The sequence below is a fragment of the Mirounga leonina genome, unplaced genomic scaffold, assembly GCF_011800145.1.
Source record: "Mirounga leonina isolate KUSES-001 unplaced genomic scaffold, KU_Mleo_1.0 Mir_169, whole genome shotgun sequence".
Taxonomy (NCBI): Eukaryota; Metazoa; Chordata; class Mammalia; order Carnivora; family Phocidae; genus Mirounga; species Mirounga leonina.
In genome coordinates, this window is record NW_023270431.1 from 3,302,176 (window position 1) to 3,326,861 (window position 24,686).

Consider the following 24,686-nt stretch of genomic DNA (forward strand, 5'->3'; position numbering starts at 1 on the left):
TAAGAAAATATACTAAATTTACAAAGTTTTATGATATCTGCTATGATTGTCAAGATGTATCCTGAAATGTTCCTCTAATATTAATTCTTGTTAAAAATTATTGTAGTAATGGAAATGTATGATGGGTATGGCCTGGACTAGCCTGATAGAACAGAAATGAGTCATTGTGAAAAGACATACAACTTGGTGATTGACAGGACATGGGAGAGGTCAAAGGTGACTCCCAGGTTTTTGGCCAAAGTGACCAGGAAAATGGTGGTGCCATTGACCCTTCCTGAAGACACAATTAGCTTGGCTTTTATCCTTAACCTTTAATTAAGTTAGGGTTCTTTAAAGAGAGAAATCATTGGTACCATAAATCTCAAATTGCTCATCTCCTTTAAAAATAATTATTCTCCAGTTACTCTATTATACTGAACCTTCAGATCAGCATCAGATTTTATGGTTTATTTATAGTAATGACATTTAAATGCCAGCTTTTTGGCCTGTTAGCAATATTTATGAAAGGTTGTATATTCAGGAAGAAAGAACTCTACTGCCTAGGTTGCACAGGCAAATCCAATTTTTTAAAAATCTCTTTGTGAAACAGAACCCTGTCATGCAATGCATTTTTTAATTGAAACAGACAGCCATAATTGTATACACAGTTTATGATATTACTTGTAAATTTTCAAAATCCTGCCTCCTCAAACAATAAAAACAAAAAACAAAGAAAAAATAGAAAGCAAATTAAAAAAAAAAAACTAATAAATGACCAGAACAATTTTCTGGGATTAATTTGATTTGCTTCAATATATATAAATAAATTCAAGAAAATGCTTTCCAATTTATGATGTAAGATGTTTGATGTTTTCTACTGAGAATCATAGTAATAGTGAAGGTAGTTATGGTTGGAATCCTATTTAAGAGAGCAGTAATAATAGTATCTGGATGAACTGAGTAAAAGCATGTTCAAAATCTCAGTAATCCACTTCAGGTAACACAAACACTGGCTAGCAACTTTCTCTCACACTTGAACCTGTTTTTAGATTTGGTAGCCTGTAGATTGCCATTTCATGACATCTCTATTTTTATCCACTTCTTCACTGCAGAGGGAGAACAAGAACATCCTAAAATGTCAAGAAGAGTCACAACAATCTATTATAAAATTTTAGCTCAGCTGCAGGCCAAAAAAAAAAAAAAAAAGCAAAAGCAAATTTTGTTTTCTAGAATGGCAGGAGGCAACAAATGAGCACCTTATGCACCCCTCCATTAATGTAAATACCACATGAATTTGAAAGCTCTCTGAGGATAGAGGCCATAATACTTTAACTGTGTATTTCCAGAGTTTATCTCAGTGTCTGGCTCATGATAGATGATTATTAAATATTTGGTCAAGCAAATGAATTAGCAAATAAAGTTGACAGCTCTGTGCTACAGTAGAATAGGGACTAAAGAATATGAAGATGATCTCTTCCCCAGAGTGTTATATATCTTTAATATGTTACATAAATACACACACACACACACACACACAGATACTTTCTGGAACATTCTACACTGCTGTCCTTAGAAGTCAAATAACCAAACAAAGTGGCCCCTTCTCAGGCTTTAAAGGGCCTGACTTTTCACAGCATTTCAACATTTAACTTTCTTCTTGTGAGATTTCCACAATTCAATTCTCCTGACTCCCTTCCTCCTCCTTAATAATTTCTCTGACTTTTACAGTCTCCTGTGTGGCTGCTAATTCTTAGACATTAATTTTTTCAGTGTTTCCCACTCAACCTATGTTTCCCCATTCTAAGCTCTAAGCTCTGCTGAGTACTTGTATTTATTCCCATGGTTTCTATACCTGCTCTGTGCTAACTGGATGTTCCTAGCCCCAAATTTCCTCCAATCCATTGGCCTTTATATCTAATTGCACACTGGATCCAAATTTTATTCCATACCTTTTTTTTTGTATTCTTTATCATGCTTGTTCTCTATTATCATCACCATCTAATAATGAACCCAGATAAAATCCTAGAGGTCATTTTTTAAATCACTTCCTGTTGTTTCTTCCTTTACTTAAAAAACCACCTGAACACATTTCTTCATCTCAGGTAGCTACTGAATTCCCCCTGATTCTGCTATACTCAAACCTCCTCCTTGATTCTATTTAAACAGCCTTTTCATGTGACTGGAGACTCAAGCCTTTGCCTCTCTCTTTTCTCTCGTTCCAATCCTTATTGCCTGTGGCTTGCAGATAGCACATTATATCGCTCCCCTTCTTAAAATCTTCTAATGATGCATTACACTACTATGGGTTAACTACTGGCCCCACTCTCAGGATTCATGAAGTCCTACGGGCATCTGGGTGGCGCAATCGGTTAAACAGCCGACTCATCATTTTGGCTCAGGTCATGATCTCCAGGTTGTGAGAGCAAGTCCCTGTCGGGCTCCGCACTCAGCGCGGAGTCTGCTTCAGTTTCTCTCTCCCCCTTTCTGTCTCTTTAAAAGAGACAGAAATCTTTAAAAAAAAAAAAAAAAAAAAGAATTCATGAAATTCTGATGCCCTGTGCCTCGGAGTGGAACTATTTGGAGAGAGGGTCTTTAGAAAAGTAAAAAAGTTAAAATGAGGTCATTAGGGTGGGCTCTAATCCAACCTGAGGGGTGTACTTATAAAAAGGGGAACTTTGGATGTAGAGACAAGCATTGAGGAAAGATGATGTGAAAAGAAGGGAGGAAGATGGGGCCATCTATAAAACCAATTTGGTTCCAGAGGCCTGGAACAGATTCTTCCCTCATAGCCCTTGAAATGAATCAACCCTGCTGACATCTTGATTTGGATTTCTAGCCTCCACAATAAATGTGTGTTATTTAAGCCACCAGTCTGTGGTACTCTGATATGGCAGTCCTAGGAAATCAAGACAACTCCCCTTTTCACCACTGCCACACTCCCATATACATATTATTAACCACATTGCCTTGCTAATAATATGCTGTCTGTGTAGGAATTTCACTTTTTTTTCTACCATTCAAATGGCACCTCAAGGGAAATTTCCAAGCTGTCCTTTTGTAGAATTTTAATCCTCAGTATTCTCAAAGCCTAGTGCTTAAACCATTGGTAAACATATTTCACATTGTATCGTAGAAATAAAAATACTTCATCATGAGACCTTTCTTCTCATTCAACAGCAGTTTATTTATCACCTTGTGAATACCCTTTAGGAATTTGTCATCTAGCAAAGGAAACACTAACAACAAAACCAACATTGAAAATTAGAATAGCAGCTAACAATGGCATCATGCTTATTATATGCCAGGTGCTGTTCTAAGCACAGATAGAATCACTGGCCTTGCTATCTTCTATTCATGGATTCACAATTTCTCTTCTGAGCAAGAATAGAGAATCATAAAAGTAGAAATAGTGGGAAATTTTATTTTTCTGTGATGTGTTTATTCCCTTAAGGAAAAATTCTAATACTCTTTAGGTACTTTGTGAATTTTGATTTTGGACTTCAGTGTCACATTAACCTGATAAATGCTGATTTCATTTTAGCTCACTAGAAATTTTTTTCAATTTATCACACTGTAAAGTTTTCCTCTAATCCAGTGATTCTCAAACTTTAGCAAGAAGCAAAATCCTGTGGGGTTTGTTAAAACGGATTTTTGAATCCCACTCCAAATTTCTGATTCATTTTGTCTTGGGGGGAGGGAACGCTGAATTTGCATGTTTCCAAAGTTCCCAGATGATGGTGATACTGCTCATCCAGGGACCATATTTTGAGAATCATTGATTGCATTCATGATCATTAACTAAGAAGCTTTGTACCTAACAAAATTCTCCAAAAGGGTGTTATTATTGCCAAGGGGAGGAAAGACAACACAATATATGCCTGATTATAAATGTTCAATCAGTCTGGACACTTAGATCAGTTTGTTAGTTGTGCTATGCACATATGGTGTTTGTATTTCAGGTCTGTTTGGAAAAATTTATCATTAATTGGGAAAATGTGCATGTGGTCTGTGTGTACATTATTATACGTGTGTGTGTGTGTGTGTGTATAGCAAAATAATTTTCAACAGCAATCTCATGCATACACTTGAGGCTCTAATGGATTATTCTTATTTTTTTGGTAAATTCTTTGAGTATCTGGGGAAAATAAACAGCACAATTATGTTAAATTGGTCTTATGTTAACAGAGATAAATGATTTTCTCAAAACTGTATAATTCTCTGAGACTCCCCCTAGTGTCCTTAACTGGATATAAAAAGTAATGCAGCTATATTTGGATTTGATGCATTAAACAGTGAATTGGAGGTATCTCAAAGGGATTGAAATGTTGCTTGAAGATATTTCTTACCCAGTATGAGTATTTTTTAAAGTGTTCAGGATAATCGCAAAATGAGAGTGGTGCTTAGAATAAAAATAATCATTTAAAGCAAAAGTATGCAGCTCAAGCATCTTAACTATGTTTATGGCAATAGGTACATTCAAATGGTCATTGAGGAATTTTTGTGCAGATTGTAATTTGTGCATGACATTTTGTAGCCATAATCATACATGTAATTTACAATTATGTCAGTAGAAGAGTGTCAGGTTTTTTCATTTTCAAGTGGTTAAGTGCCTCTCTCATTGAAATTGTCTGGGTTTAGATCCATTCATGGCCTAGATTTTTAGAGATTAAGCTTAGTTCTCAGTCCTTGAGTTCCTTCCCTCTATGTAATGCTATCCAATAAATTGTAATATGAGACACATATATGGCTTTAAATATATTTTGTAGCCATGTTTTAAAAAGAGTAGGAACAGATCAAATAATATTTTATCTAACCCAGTATTTTCAAAGTCTTAAAGTAAGTATTTTACATTTGCAGCACTTCCCAGTACAGACTAGCCACAATTCAAGTGCTCAGTAGCCACGGGTGGCCAGTAGCTACCGTAGTGGATCCCAGTATTAGATCATATCCTGTCCTCACGTATTGGCTTGAAAGAATATTTCTAAGCATCTGTCATGGACTATGAGTCAATGTTTTGGACTATGTCATGGACTATGAGTAGCTAAAAGTAGAGTTATTTGAGACAGGAGCACTATGTACAGACACACACGCACGCACACACACACACACATACACACAGGTCCCAGGTTGTAGAGGCTTTGACACACAGTGTCCTCACAGAGCAGCCAGGAAAGTGAACTCAAAGGCTGGTGCTCGGATGCTACAGAGACATGCATGTTGGCAAGCCTCAGCCTGTGACTTCAACAGTTCTTGTTTGAGTCAACTTTATGGTTTTGTAGAACTGGAAGTCCACTTTTTTTAAATTGCTGAATCCAAATATTTGATACAATTGTTCCATTTTCTGTCATGAAAAAAGGAAGGATAGGGCGCCTGGGTGGCTCAGTTGGTTAAGCGACTGCCTTCGGCTCAGGTCATGATCCTGGAGTCCCGGGATCAAGTCCCGCATCGGGCTCCCTGCTCAGCAGGGGGTCTGCTTCTCCCTCTGCCCTCTTCCCTCTCGTGCTCTGTCTCTCATTCTCTCTCTCTCAAATAAATAAATAAAATCTTAAAAAAAAAAAAGAAAAAAGGAAGGATAGTGGATGGACTTCTCTAAGCTTTTACCATTACTATACTAATTGCTCTTGTCTGAAATGGCTTCCTTTTGAGCCCTACACCCATTTCCTAGCAGCTAATTACTTTGTGAAACTATGTTCTTTTTATTTCTTTATTCTTTGTTTTTCTCTACTCCATGTGAGCCTCATAAGATTAGAGGATTTCCTTGACTTTCCAATTTACTGCTTTATTCCTAATGTATGTGCTGCCTCATGGTATATGCCCAATTGAATAAATGAATTAATTTTTTCTTTAGTTTGAATGAGTTCTCTCAACGTCAGAAAATATTTTTCTTTAACTCATCCCTTTAAAGACAGTCTTTACACTTTCCCTTGTCCCATCTTTCTTGCAGTGTGTGGTAGACAGCATAGGACTCACGGTAGGTAGAGATGGTCATCCCTTTCCTACTCACTTGCCTTGGGCAATTCCACCTAATTCCATGTCTTAACCAACTTAATTACTCAATGGAGATGATTGACTTTACTTACTTTATACAGTTGTTGGAATGATTACTTACAGAATATTATCATTTACAAAATTACAAATGCTCCAAAATACTAAAGTGCATGTGTGTGTGTGTGTGTGTTTGCATGTGTGTGTAAGGATGCATGGATATTGGATTGAAAAGACTCTTCCTTCTTTCTTTAATATTTATCCATCTACAAGGTCAACCCTGTTCCCCGATGACATTTGATCTTTCTCTTTTCAAGAGACTACATGGCTTTCTATCTGTATCACTCATTTGGAAACTTAACTATATGCAAGTTTGTAACAGCGTATGACTTTGTCATGTATAGATATAATTGTCAACTTGGTAGAATATCCCAAATGAGCATAATTAAGGGCAATGACTAAGGAAAGAATCTAATAAATTCCCATTTAATGGATTTGTTTCTGTATTTCAATAGTCCTCTAATTTGTTCATTGTAATATAAAATTTCAATATTCTCATCATGATACTTATTTAAAGTCTTGTAGAGAACCTATTGGGCAATAATAGCTTTCATAGCTGATTTTACAATTTTTATTTTAAAATTTAAAATATGCATAAAACATCTTTGTTGAAAAGCATGGTAAAAAGAATGTAAAAAATTAATATTTAACAAGAAAATTTTTAAATATTGATTTTCTAATTTAAAAAACATACTTTGGAAAATGTTACAGATTGTATGATGTAAGATCAAGATATCTTCCACAGAGGCATTTTGTGTGTGTGTGTGTGTGTGTGTGTATAGCTTTGAGTTGCAGATACACTTGGCATTCTGTAAATATCAATTAAATGGGTTAAAATTGCTAACAACTTATTTATACTAAGTCACCTAATGTGAAAGTGATTTTATTTTACCCAAGTGCATTTTTGCCCTACATAGAGCTAAACTGCAATACCATCTAAGCTCCTTTGAGCCATTTTTTTCCTCCACTGTTTAGTTACAAAAATGCTACAATAAATCTTTAAAAATTTTCTACTAACATGGTAGTTCTTTGGTATCAAATCCAAGTCAATTAAATCGAAAAGCCGACCAACACAGCCTATCTATACAGGAATGTAGTCCAAAAACTGAAACATAACTCACTGCTAATCCAGTAATGTCCCACATCTATAAGTTTTTTTTTTTTTAAATGTATGTGTGATATATTTGAAAAAAACAATTAATCTGGCTAAAAAATTCTTTATCCTTCACCTTTAGGTAGACAGTAGGATCTCAGGAGAGTTACAATAAAGAGTATATTCTAGATAATGGAAAAACATGTATATTTATAATATACAAACATATACAGTAAAATATTGTAATTATCAAAAAGTACTATAGAAAACTATAAATAGTAAGCTACCATGTATTACAAATTGCTGATTTTTAACTTTTATGTGCCATTAAGCTTAGTAAGATAACTAAAACTTTAAAGATTTTATATTCTTACTCACACTTCAGATAAAAATCAAAAACAAAAGTTGTGAGACAAATTTATGCTAATATTATTTAAACAAGTAATTGATCTTGAAATCAGTCTCCCAAACATACTGATGCAAAATCCCGAATCCTTAGCACCCTTTGTTGATATTAATGCTGACATTTAGTATAGGTACAGATTTTGACAAGACTAATAATACTATTTATATGTGTAATTATTTAAATTACCCATACTGCCTCAGTTTAATTGTGTTCACTAAATTGGCATGCATAATTTATAACCTCAATGCTGTCAACCATCAATCCACATTTCAGACAGCAACACATCAACTAAATGACAGGGTAAAATGTTTGAGTTGATTCCAGAAAGATCTTCAACTTTTGAGGTTGTAACTTTATATCATATTTATGTATCAAAGGAAAAAATATTTTTGGTGATTTTTGTAGAAGTCGCTTCAGGACTCCTTCAAAATGATCATAATTATGGTAATCCAAGTTATAAAAGGCCCATAGGATAAGGAGTAAGTTGTCTTTCTTTTTCCATTTTCTTAAATTGAGATATAATGTACATATTATATTAGTTTTAGGTGTACAATATAATGATTTGATAGTTTTGTACATTGCAAAATGATCACCACAATAAATCTAGTTAACATTGATCACCACACATAACTACACTGTTTTTCTTATGATGAGAACTTTTAAGATCTACTCTTTAGCAACTTTCAAATATAAAATACAGCTTTTAACTATAGTCATGATGCCATACATTACATTCCCAGACTTATTTGTTTTATAACTGGAACCTTATACCTTTAGACCACCTTAACCATTTTGCCCACCTCCTATCCCCTGCTTTTGGCAGCTACCAATCTGTTCTTTGTTTCTATGAGTTTAGGGATTTTTTTCTTTTTGTTTTGTTTTTGTGTTTTAGATTCCACATGCAAATGAGATCACATCATATTTGTCTTTCTATCTGACATATTTTACTTAGTGTAATGCCATTAAGGTCCACCCATGTTGTATCACAAATGACGAGAATTCCTTGTTTTTTTATGGCTAAATAATATTCCTATGTGTGTGTACGCATGCATGCACACATGGGTACGCATGCACGCACGCTCTTCCCACATTTTCTTCATCTAGTCATCTGTCAATCGATACTTAGGTTGCTTCCACGTCTTGGCTATTGTAAGTAATGCTACAGTGAACATGGGGATACATAGACCTCTTTCAGTTAGTGTTTTTGTTTCCTTTGGATAAATACCCAAGGAGTGTCAACCTTTATTTATGTGGGCCTCAATCACTTTGGAAACTCTGTAGAGCTTATACACACTTTCTCAAAATAATGTTTTAAAATATGCCTAAAATACTTTCAGGCACAAATTTAAATAGAGTTATCAAGTTATTATGTGATTAAATATGTAGTATCTTGTACATGGAACTTGTTATCAATGCATTAAATTCCAAGATCTAGTGGCAGGTTTAATAATTAACAAAATTTCAAAATACTGATGACCATAAAGGATATCTTGAGGAATGGCAACAATTGCACTGTAATAGGAAAATACTGCAGTGTCTAAAGCATAGATATTCTAATAGTGCTGGAGCTTGTTGACCACTTTTATAAAAGTCAGTGAAAATAAAGATGATTTTTTTCCTCTATTCAATATCACAAACCTCCAGAATTCTATCTGCAAACACCTCAAATGCCTGTGGACCCCAAGATTAACAACTCCTGCCATAGAGTAAACTTTGCATTTCAGTCAATCTACTTTGTCTTTTTCTTGAGAGTCAAGCTATCTATTTATTTCAGAAATATGCATTGTGAATTTTTTTAGATTTTATTTATTTGAGAGAGAGAGAGAGAGAGCACATGTAGGGGGAGCTGCAGAGGGAGAGGGAGAAGCAGATTCCCTGCTGAGCAGGGAGCCCGATGAGGGACTCGATCGCAGGACCCCGGGATCATGACCTGAGTTGAAGGTTGAAGCTTAACTGATAGCCACCCAGGCGCCCCCATTGTGAATTTATTGAGCATATATCAGGCAAAATAGTTAGAAATAATTTCCCCAACCAAATAATGTAGAAAAATGTTTAAGAACTATATTTTAATGTAATTTTCCTTTAATTTTATTTTTATAGTTTTTGTGATTTACATGTGATTCTGTGCAAAAATGTGTTCTGGAAATTGAAAATGCACTGGAATTCATTTTATTAATCAAAATACCAAGCCATATAATATAAGGATTTAGCAATTCAAATTGTATTACACAGAGCCTGATATTCTGTGATACTAGTGTTAGATTTTCATGTAGACATGGAGAATGCAGTAAACAATTAATAGCTTAGTACATACTATAAATATTTTCCACAGGAAGATGTCACATTTTTAAGGAATAGATTAAAAGAAAATGAGAACATTTCTTAAAAAAAAAAAAAAAAAAAAAAAAAAAAAAAAAAAAAAAAAAAAAAACAGGAGAAACTGAAAGTACTGGTATACTTTAAATAGTTTTTCTTCCTTTACTTCTCCTAGATTAAATTAAAACATGCTTTGCAAGATAGAATAGCAAATGTGTCCTTCAAGTGTTGAATAAGATGTCAGGACACACCAGTTTAGGGCTGTTTTTCCAGTACAGCTGATTTGCACTTTTTAGCCAGTTTCCCATGAGACTCAAGACTGCATTTCTGAAAAGAGTAACAAAAAAGATTTATTCATATGTATTAGTTATCCTGTTCATATTGAAGATTTATTAAAGATAATCTTAACATGATTTTGGAGATCAATGTAATTCTTGGATAATAGCTTTGAGATACAAAGATCAACATTTTATAAAAAATTGTATCAAAATATTAAAACATATTCTTCCAGTCATTTAAATCTTCCATATTTGGTTCTTAACACTGAGTAACAAATTACCACAAAATTAGGGGCTTAAAAGAACACCCATTTGTTACCTCATAGTTATGTAAGTCAGAAGTCCAAGAACAAGTTTACAGAGTTTTCTACTCAAGCTTTCACACTCAAAATGTTTGCCTGCAGAGATCTATTCTAGACATCCCGGGAGATACTCCACTTCCAAAGTCACTCAGCTAGTTGCCAGAATTCAGTTCCTTATGGTTATAATGTTGAGATCTGCATTTCCTTCATGGCTCTCAGCCAACAGGGAAACAAGATGTTGAAACTATCTTACATATACTCACAAATTCCATCAAGAAATGTTTATTGAATAATGCCTTATGCCAGCCATTATTTCTGACATTGTAAATGCACTAACAAACACACAGTCACTGTTTTGAAAGAGTCTGGTTTACAAATATATCCCAATCATGAATAATTACAAGTAATACACTCAACTAGTAAAGCAGCTAACGATATTTCAACACCCATTTATTATGAAACCACCATGTGCCCTAGATGCTGATGCTGAAAACACACATGAATAATACAGTTCCTAACTTTTTATAAAACAGAATCACACTATTTTACAGCAGCTCATCATCAAACTGAACATAGTGTTTTACTTTTGTGTGTGTGACAACAAGAATGTTCTTAATCCCAGCTTTCTTTTCAAAGCTGGTGGCTTCCATCATTGATAGAATGAGATTGGCTAATGACCTGGAATTGAGAATATTCCAAGCATGCCTAAAAAATGAAACCATCAGTTCAGATCCAAGGGCAATTCTGAAATAGCTGCACTTAAGGTGCCAGGATCTTGATGGCATCTCCAGGAAATTGGAAGAAGATGATTTTTCCATAGTAAATAGTCTGATCAGATAACTGAATGTACTGTTAATCACCTTGAAATGGATGAGTCTAACATGCAAATTATATATGACAAGAGCTGATGATCAGCATGTTAGCTTACTAATGGTTTTCAGAAATTAAGTGGTTTCATCAAGATTTTTCAGAATTAGAACAATTATTTAGATATTATGAATTAATGTACTTAAATGTCTGGTATTCTTTCAGAAACAATATTAAAATGAAATATGTTTTATGAAATGAAAAGTATAGTTGAGTCACTCTATCTTAACTATTCTTCCATTTATGGTGGCTTTTTATATTTTCTGAAGATATTTTACCAAATAGTTCAAATTATTTTTAAAAGCAAGCATATGGTGGCAACTATTGTAATTTTTAATGCACAAAAATAAGAGGAATCGAGTTTAGAGATTAAAATGCCTCATTTTTCATAAAGATAAACTTTTTTAAAATAAAAGGTTGGGAAGGGAAGGCATAACACAAGTATTAAGAAAGTAGCATATTTTCCTAGAATAAAGAGTATTTCAACATTTTATCAGAAGTCTTAAACTGTGGAATGTTTTAATCCTACTGAATCATTTAAGGTTAGAGTAGAGAGACTAAAGAATATCTAGTGCAAGAATACTTAGGAACCTCTAGCTCTCCCTCAGAAGAATAAGCCAAGATATTAAGAGACTCTTCTTTTCAGTTTGCAGATCTAGTTGAAAGCAGGATCAGATGAAAATCTGGTTTCTTCTCTAGTCAATGTTTTTTTTTTTTTTTCCTCATTCCCAGAAAGTAAGAATTTGAACCAAATCACAGGAGGCAGTTAAGGACTGATGGTGAAATTAGAAATCTTCCTTTGGATTTAAACTCTCATCGGTGAAATTTGAAATCTTCCTTTGCATTTAAACTCTCATCATCATTCTGGGTTATCAGGAAGGAAAGAGCAAGAGCAAAGGAAGACGGGAAGAAATTAATACCATTGGAGTGACAAATATATACTTGGCCTTATTCCTAAGTCATTCTATTTCATATTTAATATAATTTCTGAAGGGCCCTATTTAAAATGTTATCAATGACCATCCCCAAGGTCACTTTCTACCCCCATATTTTACTTTATTTTTATTCATAGTTATTAACTGGTTCATTTTTGGTGATATTTTTCTACCTCCTCTACCCCCATTAGAATGTAAACTCCATGAGAGCAGAATGGTGCTTAGTACAGAGTCAGAGCTCAATAAGTGAACACATAAATCAATTCTGATTACATGCTGATGAATAAACGATATTCCCAACGTGGCTTTGAGTTAGACATTGCTCACTGACTTTTACAAATGAAAAATCCAGACAGCCTGGGTTACCTGTGTGGCATCACAGCTGAAATGTAACAAGCTGGCTTTCAGTGGGAAAAAATAGTCACAAAATAATAATTACAATGTTACACCACTTATGTGTGGGAAGCCCATAATTATATTTCTATATCATGATAAAAAATATGGAGGAATACTCACAAACTGAGAAAGTATTTAAAACTCAATGTATGCATATAAAATAGGAGTTGTATAACATGTTATTACATTATTACACTTTTGTGCAAGTATAAAGTTTTCACAAAAAGTTTATTTGAGTCTTGTAACTTATAAAATGATAGTATCCATTGCAAGATTTATATTCATACCTATATAATGCCAGCCTCTGTGCTTTCTAGTAGTGTGGGAGCTCAGAACAGCAAAGGGCAGAGTATTCAATGACAACATGTAATGAGAGTATAAAATTATATAATGTTTTTGTTACTAAAAGTTTCAAAAAAGGAATAATTTAAACTTGGATGACATCTACAGATTATACACGGAATGGTAAGCATGCTAAATTAAATGAAATTCATGTATCATACATAAAGGCCAAGATCATTGATATATGATTCCTTGTAAAATTATTTGTGCCTTCTCATGAATGCCAAGAATTCCAAATATGAGTCAAAATGGAATAATTTTGCGGGTGTGGGGCATGATTAGCATGAGGACATCCAAAGAAACACATTATAGGTATCTTGGCAAGCTATATCCTTCATGTTTGGACAATCCATTTGAAATTCAGCATTTCAGTACCAACCCTTTCTCTGTATTTCTCTAAGCCACATATTCCATTCATCTCTGAATGTTTAACAGATAAAACCACAAAGGCCCTAGCTGTGTTCTGTAATTATGAGGAGGCAGCTCAGGTTAGTAATCAGCATTAACATGCTTGCTGCTATAATATACACAAAGCCTGCCTTCAGAGCCAAAGCATAGCTCTGGCAGAAAATGTTTATTTCTTGAAAGTGTGTTAGGAATAAAAAAATGCATCATTTCAAGATTAAAAGCAGAGAACAGCAAGGCCCTATTTTAATGTATGTTTATATAGAGAAGGCAACCATAAACCTGAGAATAAGTACAAACATTTGCATTTGTTTTTAATTTTTTTGCTTTTAGAATGGTAGAGTTTTCATATCCTTATAGGGTGTTCCATTGTCAATAATCTTAGGGGAAAAGAAATTAAAATGGAACAATGCATAGAGTATCCCCATAAGTAATGGAAAATGTGTTAAAGAATTATATTTAGACTAATGACAAAGAACCGTACATCTAGAAATTAGGAAAGACATACAAGAATCCAATGAGAGGCACTTTGAGCCAGGAAAAGATTGGAGTAATTTGGCATCAGGTAGAACTGACTCTGACATTTGCTGATTGGACAAGTGTGGACTGAATCTTTCAACTCTGTGAGCCTTGGCATCATCATTTGTAAAATGCAGGTAAAGATCACAAGCTGAGCAAACACAGATGGTCCTCAAAGTAAAATTTTCCCTCATTCCCATTGGAGCTTGACTTAAACTACTGGGCAATCAACAGAAGGTGCTCAAAAGACTATCTGATAGCAAAGTTCTGTTTATGGTTTGATATATCATATAAAAAGAATTGCTCTGAATAAAAAAAATAAGTGTTTAAAGCCGTTTGTCAATTTGATAATGACTCTATCTGTACCACCATAGCAGTGGGATGAATATTTAACTAAAATTTATATTTAAACATCTTAACCATTCAAAAAATGGCACTGGAACATTGGACATCCATAGGAAAATAAATAAATCCAACCTAAACCTCACACCTTATACCAACAGTAAGTTCAAATGAATCAAGGACTTAAGTGAAAATGTAAAACTATTAAATTTTTAGGAAAAAACAAAGGAGCAACTTTTTTAGGAAAAAACAAAGGAGGACATTTTTAAGATCAAGGGTTAGTCAAAGACCTCTTTAGAATGGAAACAGAAAGAATAATTCATAAAAGGAAAAATGAATAAATTGGACCACATGAAACTTAAACTTTTGTTCTGCAGAAGACCATGTGAAGAGAATGGGGAAAAAAAAGCTTCGGATTGGGAAAACATATTTGCAAACCATATATTCAAGCAACTCTCAAAACTTAACAGTGTAAAAAAGTAGAAAATGAACAAAAGGCATGAGCAGACATTTATTTCATGGGAGAAGATCTGCCAATAATAAATAAGCACATGAAGAGATAGTCAACATCCTAAGCCATCAGAGAAATGCAACTTAAAACCACAATAAGATAGTACTACACAGCTATCACAACAGCTAAAATGAAAAAAGAGAGAACACTAAATGTCTACAAGGATGTGGAGAAACCAGATCATACATATTTTGCTGTTAAGAATGTAAAAATTGTACAACTTCCATCAAGATAATTTGGCAGTTTTAAAAAATATAATTAAGCATGTGATTACCCATTATCATAGGGCCAACTATTGCACTCTTGACTATTTATCCAAGAGAAATAAAAACTTACAAAAAACTTGCACATGAATATTTACTTACAACAGCGTTAGTCATCCTAGCCAAAAGCTAGCCCAGATATCTTTCAATGGGTGAATGGCTAAACTGTAGTACACTCCTATCACGGAATATTAGTCAGCAATAAAAAGCAACAGATTATTGATAGATGTGATGTCTTGAATGTATCCTAGGAATCATTGAGTAAGCATTGAGTAAAACAAAACAAAACAAAACAAAACAAAACAAAAAAAGCAATCCCAAAAGGTTGCATACTATATAATTCCGTTTGTATAAGATATTTCAAATGGCAAATTTTAGAAATGGGGAATCAATTAGCAATTGCCAGCAGTTAGGGATGGAGAGAGGGGACAAGCGGGAGGTGGTTGTAGTTATAAAATGGAGATTCAAGGGACCCCTGTGAAGATAGAACTAATGTATTATTCTAATGTAGTAGTGGATAAACGTGATGAAATTATATAGAACTAAATACACACACATACACATACATGAACGCATGAATATAGGCAAAAGAGAAATGTGAATCAGGTGGATGGATCATTTCCATGTTAATATCTTGTTTGTGATTTTGTACTATAGTTTTATAAAATGTTACCAGGATGGAAAACTTTGTGAAGGGTACAGAGATTCTCTGCATTATTTTTTACAGTTGTTAGTTATCACAATAAAAATTTCAATTAAATTTCTATCATTTGACTTTTTTAATGTTTCAAGTTTTTATTTAAATTCTAGTTAGTTAACATAGAGTGTAATATTAGTTTCAGGAGTAGAATTTAGTGATTCATCACTTACATATAACACTCAGCTCTCATCACAACAAGGGCCCTCCTTAATATCCATCACCTATCTATTAAGTAAATTGTGAAGTTTTGTTTATGTTGATACTGTTGATACAAAATTGAAGGTTTCAATCATATTAAGATGGGGAAGAAAGTGAGGAAAATTGCAAATTTCATATCTAAAATGAAATGCCAATGAAATAATTCAGGAATTAATTCCCAATTCTTTAAAACTTCTCTGTCACTTAGTATTCCATATTCATTAAAAATACTGTATTTTCTATGACCATGCAATGACCATCAAGGAGCTATATAATCTATTTGGAAAATAACAAATAGAAAATCATGTCTAATTGCATTATTTTACATATGAGTGCCATTAAAAACTTTAAAGGCAACCCTATGTGACTCACAACACTGAATTATCCCCTACTCTTAAGGTCTACCCATTTGAACTATGTAAATTAAAAATATATATTTAAAAAAGCCTTCTATATTAATTATTTAAAAATGATTTTACCAAAACATTGTAAGGCTCATAGTACATTTTCCATCTGTTCCAAAATAAGAACATATGGCTAATCGTACAAATTAAAGGAACATTTCTCTTCATATTTCTTTCTCTTCAATTTTCCAATTCACTCTCTAAATATTTTAACTTACCAAAGTAAATGTTTTACAGATCATCAGAAAATCATTCTCTGATAACAATACAACAACATAAATATGTAAATTTATTCCTGGTAATTATACAAACATTTTCTCAATTCTTGAAGAATTAGAAAAGATAATTAAACAAAAAAAATTTAAAAATCATAAAAATAAATGTAGGCCAGTGGGAATACATGTATTAAATTTCCAAAATAAAAATGACATTGAATGTTGGTCTTTTTACTCCAATTAATGAATAAGTGAGGTATAAAGATGTCCCACATGGGGTGCCTGGGTGGCTCAGTCAGTTAAGCATCTGCCTTCGGCTCAGGTCATGATCCCGGGGTCCTGGGATGGAGGCCCACATTGGGCTCCCCGCTCAGCAGGAGGCCTGCTTCTCCCTCTCCCTCTACTGCTCCCCCTGCCTGTGCTCTCCATCTGGCAAATAAATAAATACAATATTAAAAAAAATACCCACAATTTCCCCCCCAAGTACATCCTTTAGAAATGTTGTTGTTTTTAATCTTGGCTGTTTATAGAGGCTCTTGGTTTATTCTTTTGGATGAATTCAGTTATTATGTGTGGAATGTTACTTCATAACATGTGTACTGTAGTTGCTGGGAACTGCATGTCTAGAGAGGAATAGCAGTCCCATCAGTGTCACTCTGGTATAGCTGGCCACTGGCATACCAAGCAAGAAGTTTGTAATTAAAATATGAATTTGTCTTATAGTTTCTGGTCAAATTAAACATGTCTTGGAGCCTTTACACATTGCACTGAAACTCTTAGTCCCGATAATAAACAGTTGTTTCCAAAAGAAAAATAAAGAAGGAAACTAGCCTTAGACATCAATGGTGGTCTCTCAGCTCTAAAACAAAATTAACTGCCTGTGTAAAAGGACATGGTTTAATAATAGATTGACTCTACAAGTAGATGTTAAGTTCTGTGGATCATCATCTTATCTACCTAAATCCACTTACTATGTGGTGAAGGTATTATTGCTAAATAAACAGGTCATTGGATTGACAGTTGAGGATGAGGTAGACAGGGCAGAAAGGAATTGCTGTGTCGCTGTGGCACAAATAAAGACATTTTGCATAAATCTGGAGATATAATTTTGAACTTAAAAAGTCATATGTTATAATCATGCTTTTGTGCTTTAGAAGTAACATAATCTAGCTAATCAAGACTTTCTTTTTATTAAACATTAATGCTTAATAAATATATTATGATCTTAAGACACCCAAATGTTGACCTTCTGTTTTAATATCTTTGGATATCAATTCCTTTTAGAATAAGACATCATAAATTTAATTTTATATCAAACATTTCTTAAAAGAAACACTTCAATAATTAAATCTGGACCAGCCTTCTTCAGTTAATCTTTATTGCAGCTATGCTGCCCAAGTCCTGGATAGTTTCAATACGTTCACATGGGAATATATTTTATAGACATCTTAACTACTGCAGAAAGTATGTAATTAGTACAACACTGTACAGACAGAGGTTTAGTCTGCTTGCTGAACAGGGGGGCACAGCCACAGACCAAGAAACTCAAACTTAATCCCTAGAAAAATTGTGACTCGTCAACTAGATAGCTTATCCATTCATACAAGCAAAAGTTAAATAGGAGGAATCAGCCTAGGCTCAGAAGAAGCAAGCTATGTCAAACTGACAAGATTTTCAAGGCTAGCAAATGAGTATAATACCATGTACTTATGAGTTTATACTTCAGCAAGGCCTTCTACAAATCACACTGCAAACTTATAAATAGTATAGAAAAATATAAACTGATTAAAATATTTGAGTGAATTCAAAACTTGTTGAATGGCTATGCTAAGTGTTTTCAGTAATGGAACTAATCTTTCTAAAATATTTATGTGCAAAAGTGTACAAGAGTAATCTTCTTTAACATTTTTATAAAAGTTTCAGGTGAAGACAGTAAAGATAGAGGTCAAATATGTAGATGAAACCAAATTCTTAGAGCGGAACAATTAACCTAGGATTAGGATTCAAATCTAGGATCGCATGGTTCTGATAGTCTCTCTAACTCCATTTTTAACAACTTGGTAAGTGGAGTCAAGCATCAAAATCAAGAGGGGATTGAAGTGGAAAAAAATTAAACTCTTCAAAAATAAGTGAGTAGTTATGTGAAATGCCCTAGAATTTAAATTGTGTACAAGTTGCCCATGATCTTACAGTATAATTTAGGTGTTCTAATATGCAGAGTTCTTCCATAGGAGTGTAGTGACCAGATCAGAATATTACACATTCAGGGTAAGACTGAAGTAACAGGTTGTCTAGAGAAGGGATCAGGGATAGTGGGACGTTTATAAATCACAGTAAAAGTTGGGGAAATTGGGAGTATTTAGCATAGGAAATTAAAGAATGGTGGGAGATATGCTAGTTATCCTCAAATATTTAAAGGACAATCAAATTCACGTGGAAGTAGATCTTTTCCCCTCCTTGCTGTTAGGGGAAGCTGAGTAGAAAATACAAATTGGAAGGTAAAGTTTGGTTTACTACAGACTGCCCATCAGTTGAACAGAGGCATTGTGTAAATAGGATCATTGTTTTTCAAGGATGCTGTAGACAGAATCCTATTATTTGGAGGGAGTCTAGACCAGATATCTTCTAAAATTTTTTCCAACACAATCGTTTAATCACAAGGATGTATTGTGTATATGGTCTATAAATTTTGTGCCTTGTGGCAGAATATCAGTTTTCTGGAAAAGGGAGCCCATTCTACTGGAGAAATAAAAGGGTTTCATGCATTTTCTTTAAAACAGGGGAGGTAATATTTTTCCTCTTTACATTGGGTTAGCACCAACTCCTGTATTGTGTTGTGTGACTTAATTTTGCCCTAAATCTATAGAACTGCAACATCCCCTGGCACACTATGGATCAGGTTTTAGAAACTAGAGTTCAAACAGTAAACTCACTATAATGTCATCGCAAGAACTATGATCAAACCAGACCAAAACATTCCAAAGATTAATGGAGGAACATTTTTATGGTGCAACTTTTCTCCACAATATTTGCTATAAAACATCCAAGATTCCACTGAAGTTTTCTAAGCTCTGTGGAATAGAAATAGATTGATAGCATCTTCAGCCTCTTGGTAAAAGAAGGGCAACCTAAATGTAATTATTTCAAAAGTCTCTGGGGAACAGAGAGATATGTCTCAGATGGCACATTATCTAAAATAAAGTCAGATATACCTTGGGGAAAGCAATAGTGACTTACTTTTACAGTAATACTAACTTGTTCTTGGTTTTGTCTCTGCATCTGTGTATTGGCATCTCTCCTTTACTTGTTTGTGTCTGCTTGAAACTAAAAATAAAATTATAAAGGTGAATAAAGACAGGGAAGGAAGGGAGAGAGCAATCTTCACATTATAATGCCTACTACTTTTGGGGAGGTCCCATTCTGTTATAATGGACTCATTCGTATAATAAAGAAAATAAATATTAATTTTTAATAAGAATCATTATGATGTGTATTTTATGTTCTTATCTCTATTCCATATAAATGTTTCCCATGATCTTCCACATGAAGCTAAGTAAATATAGCATCATTTAAGTATGATTAAAAAACCAAGTAAATCGTTGGTAATTTAGAAATCCTGTGAATTTATATTCCTTTGCATTTTTAATGTGGCCTGTTAATGCTTAACTTTCAAAATAAATATTTCTTGGATATCTACCCCCATATTTTGTTTAGGGTACTATGGTAAATACTTACTTTGTCTTACAAAGTTGGAAATAATATTTGATGCTAAAATAGCCATTTTTTCATAAAGTTCTATAGTTTATTAAAATAGTAATTTTTGAAGTTGAAATATATCTTTCTAGATGTTTTTTCTTATAAAGAAAGCATGATCTACTAAATGTTTCTCTTTCTGATTCACACTTTGTCCCATGCAGTACAAGATTGGATGATCTATGTTACCTCAATTTCTGTCTACTACATTATAGAAAATTCCTCGAGTTTTTACATTCACAGAACTTATTTCCCAGAATTGGTGAATGACATCACAAATCACCCAGTAAATGTTGGAAATCATCTTGACATCTCCCTCTCCCTCACCACATTAAAATATTTGTGATGAATAAATACTGATGCTATCTGCCAAAAATCTTTCAGATCTGTTTTCTTTCCATTCACATAGGGTAGCTTGGCTCTGACCCTCAACATTCCTCACTAAGATTATAAACCTATTCTAACTGGTTTTCTTGCCTCCAGCTATTTCCTACTCCATCCAATTCCTTACAAATCCATAGAGCTGTCAGAGTGATTCTCTTTAAAGAGAAAGCCCCTATTTACAAATCTTCCATTGACTTCTACAAACTTCTGGATAAAATTCAAACTCCTTAACATGTTATCCAAGCTCTTTCAAATCTAATTTCTGATGTACTTCCTCAATCTACTATCTTGTCACTCTGCCATACGGATATGGCATATAGTACCTTCTTCTCTCACCCCTCTTCTTTTATTTTTCATTATTTATTTATTTATTTGAGAGAGAGAATGAGTAAGGGGAAGGGAAGAGAGAGAGAATCTTCAAGCAGACTCCCCGCTGAGCACAAAGCCTGATGCAGGGCTCTATCTCACGACCCGTGAGATCATGATCCGAGTTGAAACCACGAGTTGGACGCCTAACCAGCTGAGCCACTCAGGTGCCTCTCACCCCTCTTTGACTTGGACAATGATGCTTTGTTTTCTTGGAGTGTCATACATTCTGTCAACCTTCCCATACTTTGAATGGGAAGAGAAGATCAGGATTGTAGAGGGCTGGGTCTAGGCAATAAGCCTCAGATTGGATGTGGAAGGACAGAATGGAAACCAATTATGGTGGAAGAGCATTCACCTTTGCTAATCTCTGCCATTTCATCTTTTGCCACCTACACACCTGTCCCACTCTCAAGCCCCTTACCTCCATAGCAGTGGTTGTCACCTGGGGTAGTTTTGCCTCCCGGGGGACATTTGGCTTGTCACAAATTGGGATAAGGGTGCTACTGGCATCTAGTGGGTAGAGGTCAGGCATGCTGCTAAACATCCTATAACACACAGGACAGGACAACACTCCCCCGAGACAGACCTACAACAAAGAATGATCCAGCCAAAAATGTCAACAGTGCAAAGGCTGAGAACCTCTTCTATAGATATTGAATATTAAAAACAATAACTATATTTGAATTCCTAGAGCATGGCACACTTCCTCTTTTTTCCAGTCTTTTGCAAATGCTTTCATATGTGTCTGAAACTCCTCTGTCTCTTCTCTCTTTCTCCCCTCACCACCACCCCAAGGTTTGCCTGGAGAAATGCTACTAACTGTGAATATCTGTTTAAATAGTACTCCCATCAGGAAGCCTATCCTGATCCTTCTCTGCCTGTATTGTCTTTTATAATATGCACCCATAGCACTCTCTTCCTTCCACAGCCACACACTTGTTATAATATTTTTAATTGTAGATGCCTGTTTAAGCATCTATTTTCTTGGTCAAAAAGCAAGCTCCCTAAGGACAGAGGCAGAGTCTGTAATGTTCACTCGGATATCCCCTATCCCCAGAGTGTTGCCTGTCTTTCAGTAGGAGCATGATGTGCATTTGTAGAAAGGAAGGTGTGTGTGTGGGGGGGGGAGGGTTATATGTAAATTACCTAATTCATATCAGTTATTAATCAAACTTCATTTCTTTAAAGGTTTTGCTTCAGCTTAAAAAGTAAATGCTTTATAAAATTGAGAAAAGGGTGAAAATTAATATCTTAAATCTCACTTTCTCCAACTAGTTATATTTTAAAATGGGAGTCATGTTTCTATCCAAAATACATGTATTAATTAAAATTTTTGAAAAAATGAGAGGATATCACTGGCTCATTGGATTCTTCAGAGAACCCTTAAACATTGTTTCATAGAAAGTTCTGGGGAATGCTATGGAGAGGGGGAAGGTGAGCTTGTAAATACTAAGCATATGGAATTGTTTGTGAGAATTCTGGTCATCTCTCTAAAACTAAGTTTAGATCATCTTTTATGAAGACCTGAGCTGATTGTCACAGATCGTCTTAAAGCCAGCTCAACAAATACTTCCCTCTAGAATGCAGGATCAAGTTGAAACTCAGAGGCTTGAAATAAGTTTATCAGTAGGTGTTCAAGATGTTTATATACAAAAAATACATTCTTTATTTCATAAGTGATAAAAACATGTGGAATTTGTTCCCTTCCTTGCTAATGGATCTAAATCCTTATATCTCAGGTCATCTTCCTTATTCTAGGAAATACGAGCCTTAGAAATAATATCGAAGCCAGCAGTGGAAAGGCTTTTTCACATGATTAAAGATGCTAATAAATGTGTTTTTAGATAAAGAAACAAAATGAGAGAACTTGTTAGTATCTCTCATCATACTTGTTACACCATTATCACTGACTTGTGCCAGCACCATACACTAGCGCTAAAATAGAAGACAAAGCCACTGTTCTTTGTGAGAGTTTATTTTATTATTATTATTATTATTTTTATGAACTACATGCATAGAAATCAAATTATCGTATTTGCCCACTCTTTCTGCACTGGAAGTTAGGCGTATTTATTAGCTACAACACAGCATTTCAAGCTGGCATTTGGATCATTTCAATAACTAATGTTTGTTTTATCAACAATGGTTTAATTTGACATGCTGCATAATGCATGTGCAATAACAGTGCCATGTTTGATGGATAAATGCCTAGGAAAAAAATTCAAATTGGCTAATAAATAAAATTGAGTTTCGAGACCCCATTTATTTTAAGGAAACTTGTCATGGGTTATTAACTGTACTAAATAATGGCTTGTTTATGTCTGTGCATAAATAATTTGAAACAAATGGGGGTGACATAGTTAGAAACTATCATACTTCACTTACTGCTAAATGTTAAAGAAAGCTAGCTTCCTCAGCTCCTAACCATCAGACCTGGTATTTTTCAGAAATAATATTTCTTTGATGACAAGATTATGGCCAAAATTCAATTGAAGTTCCATACATTTAACATAAATCTATTATTTAAACATTCAAATTTCCACCAAAGGGAATTAAACTAAAATTCTGACACTAGATCAATGGTTCCTTGATCCCTCCACTTATTATAGCTAACTGGGAGATTAAAAAAATTTTTTTTTAATGCTGATGTTTTGTTTCTCATTCTGAGAGATCCGGAATCAGTTGGTCTAGGGTGATTTTTTTTCCTTTTTTAAAAGTCAATTGAGTTGTTTTGTTTTCTTTTGTTTATTTAAATGGAAAGCCAGGGTTGAGGATTTCTGTTCTAACACAGAGTTCTGGTCACTAATGCACACTAATTTATTGGTCTCGCCTGGACAGTGAGATTGAATGGCTTAATAATAAGAATTATTGCATTTAACAGACTTCTGAGCATGCCTTTTGAACATGCAGTTCTAGGTGCTAAACGGGTTACCAAGATAGCCTTTGGTTCTTAAGGAATTTATACACAGAAACACAAGTGACTATTGAAAAGCAAAGTAAGTTAATTGTCACAAGAGAGGCACAAACAAAGACTTTGTGAGATCATATCTAAAAATGGGCAAGGACCAAAACAGAATTTTTGGAGTAGGTGAAATATAATCAGCCTTGTCAGTAAGTATGGATTTTGGGTTAATGCTTTAACCTTGTTAGTGTCTTCACAGCTCGTAATCCTACCTTAATCCACTTATGTAAACCACATATTTTTACTTTATTAATTAAAAATAATAATTCCATTTATTTGCATTTTGCTTTGCACTGTGCAAACAGGGTTATATACATCATCACTTTTGACCCTCATAACCTACAGAATATGCAATTCAATATTCCTATTTTGGGATGAGGAACCAGAAGCTCTGAATGTAAATGAATCACCCAATTTACAAAACTAGCAAGTGGCAGGGATTGGTCAAAGATTAATTCTCCTGAGTCTTAAATAGTTCTGACCTTTTTTAACACCCCAATTTGAAGGTGAGGAGTTACTGAGTTTGGGCTAGACTCCTGGTCTCTTAAAATGGAACCACTCTCTTAGGAGTGCCACATGAATGCTTAATAGACCATATTGTCAATATCTATAGCTCAGTGTTTCTTAAAAAGTTTTTTTTCAAAAGGTAATTGAAAATCAATATGCTAATATTTTTTTTTAACAAATTCACTACCTTACTGC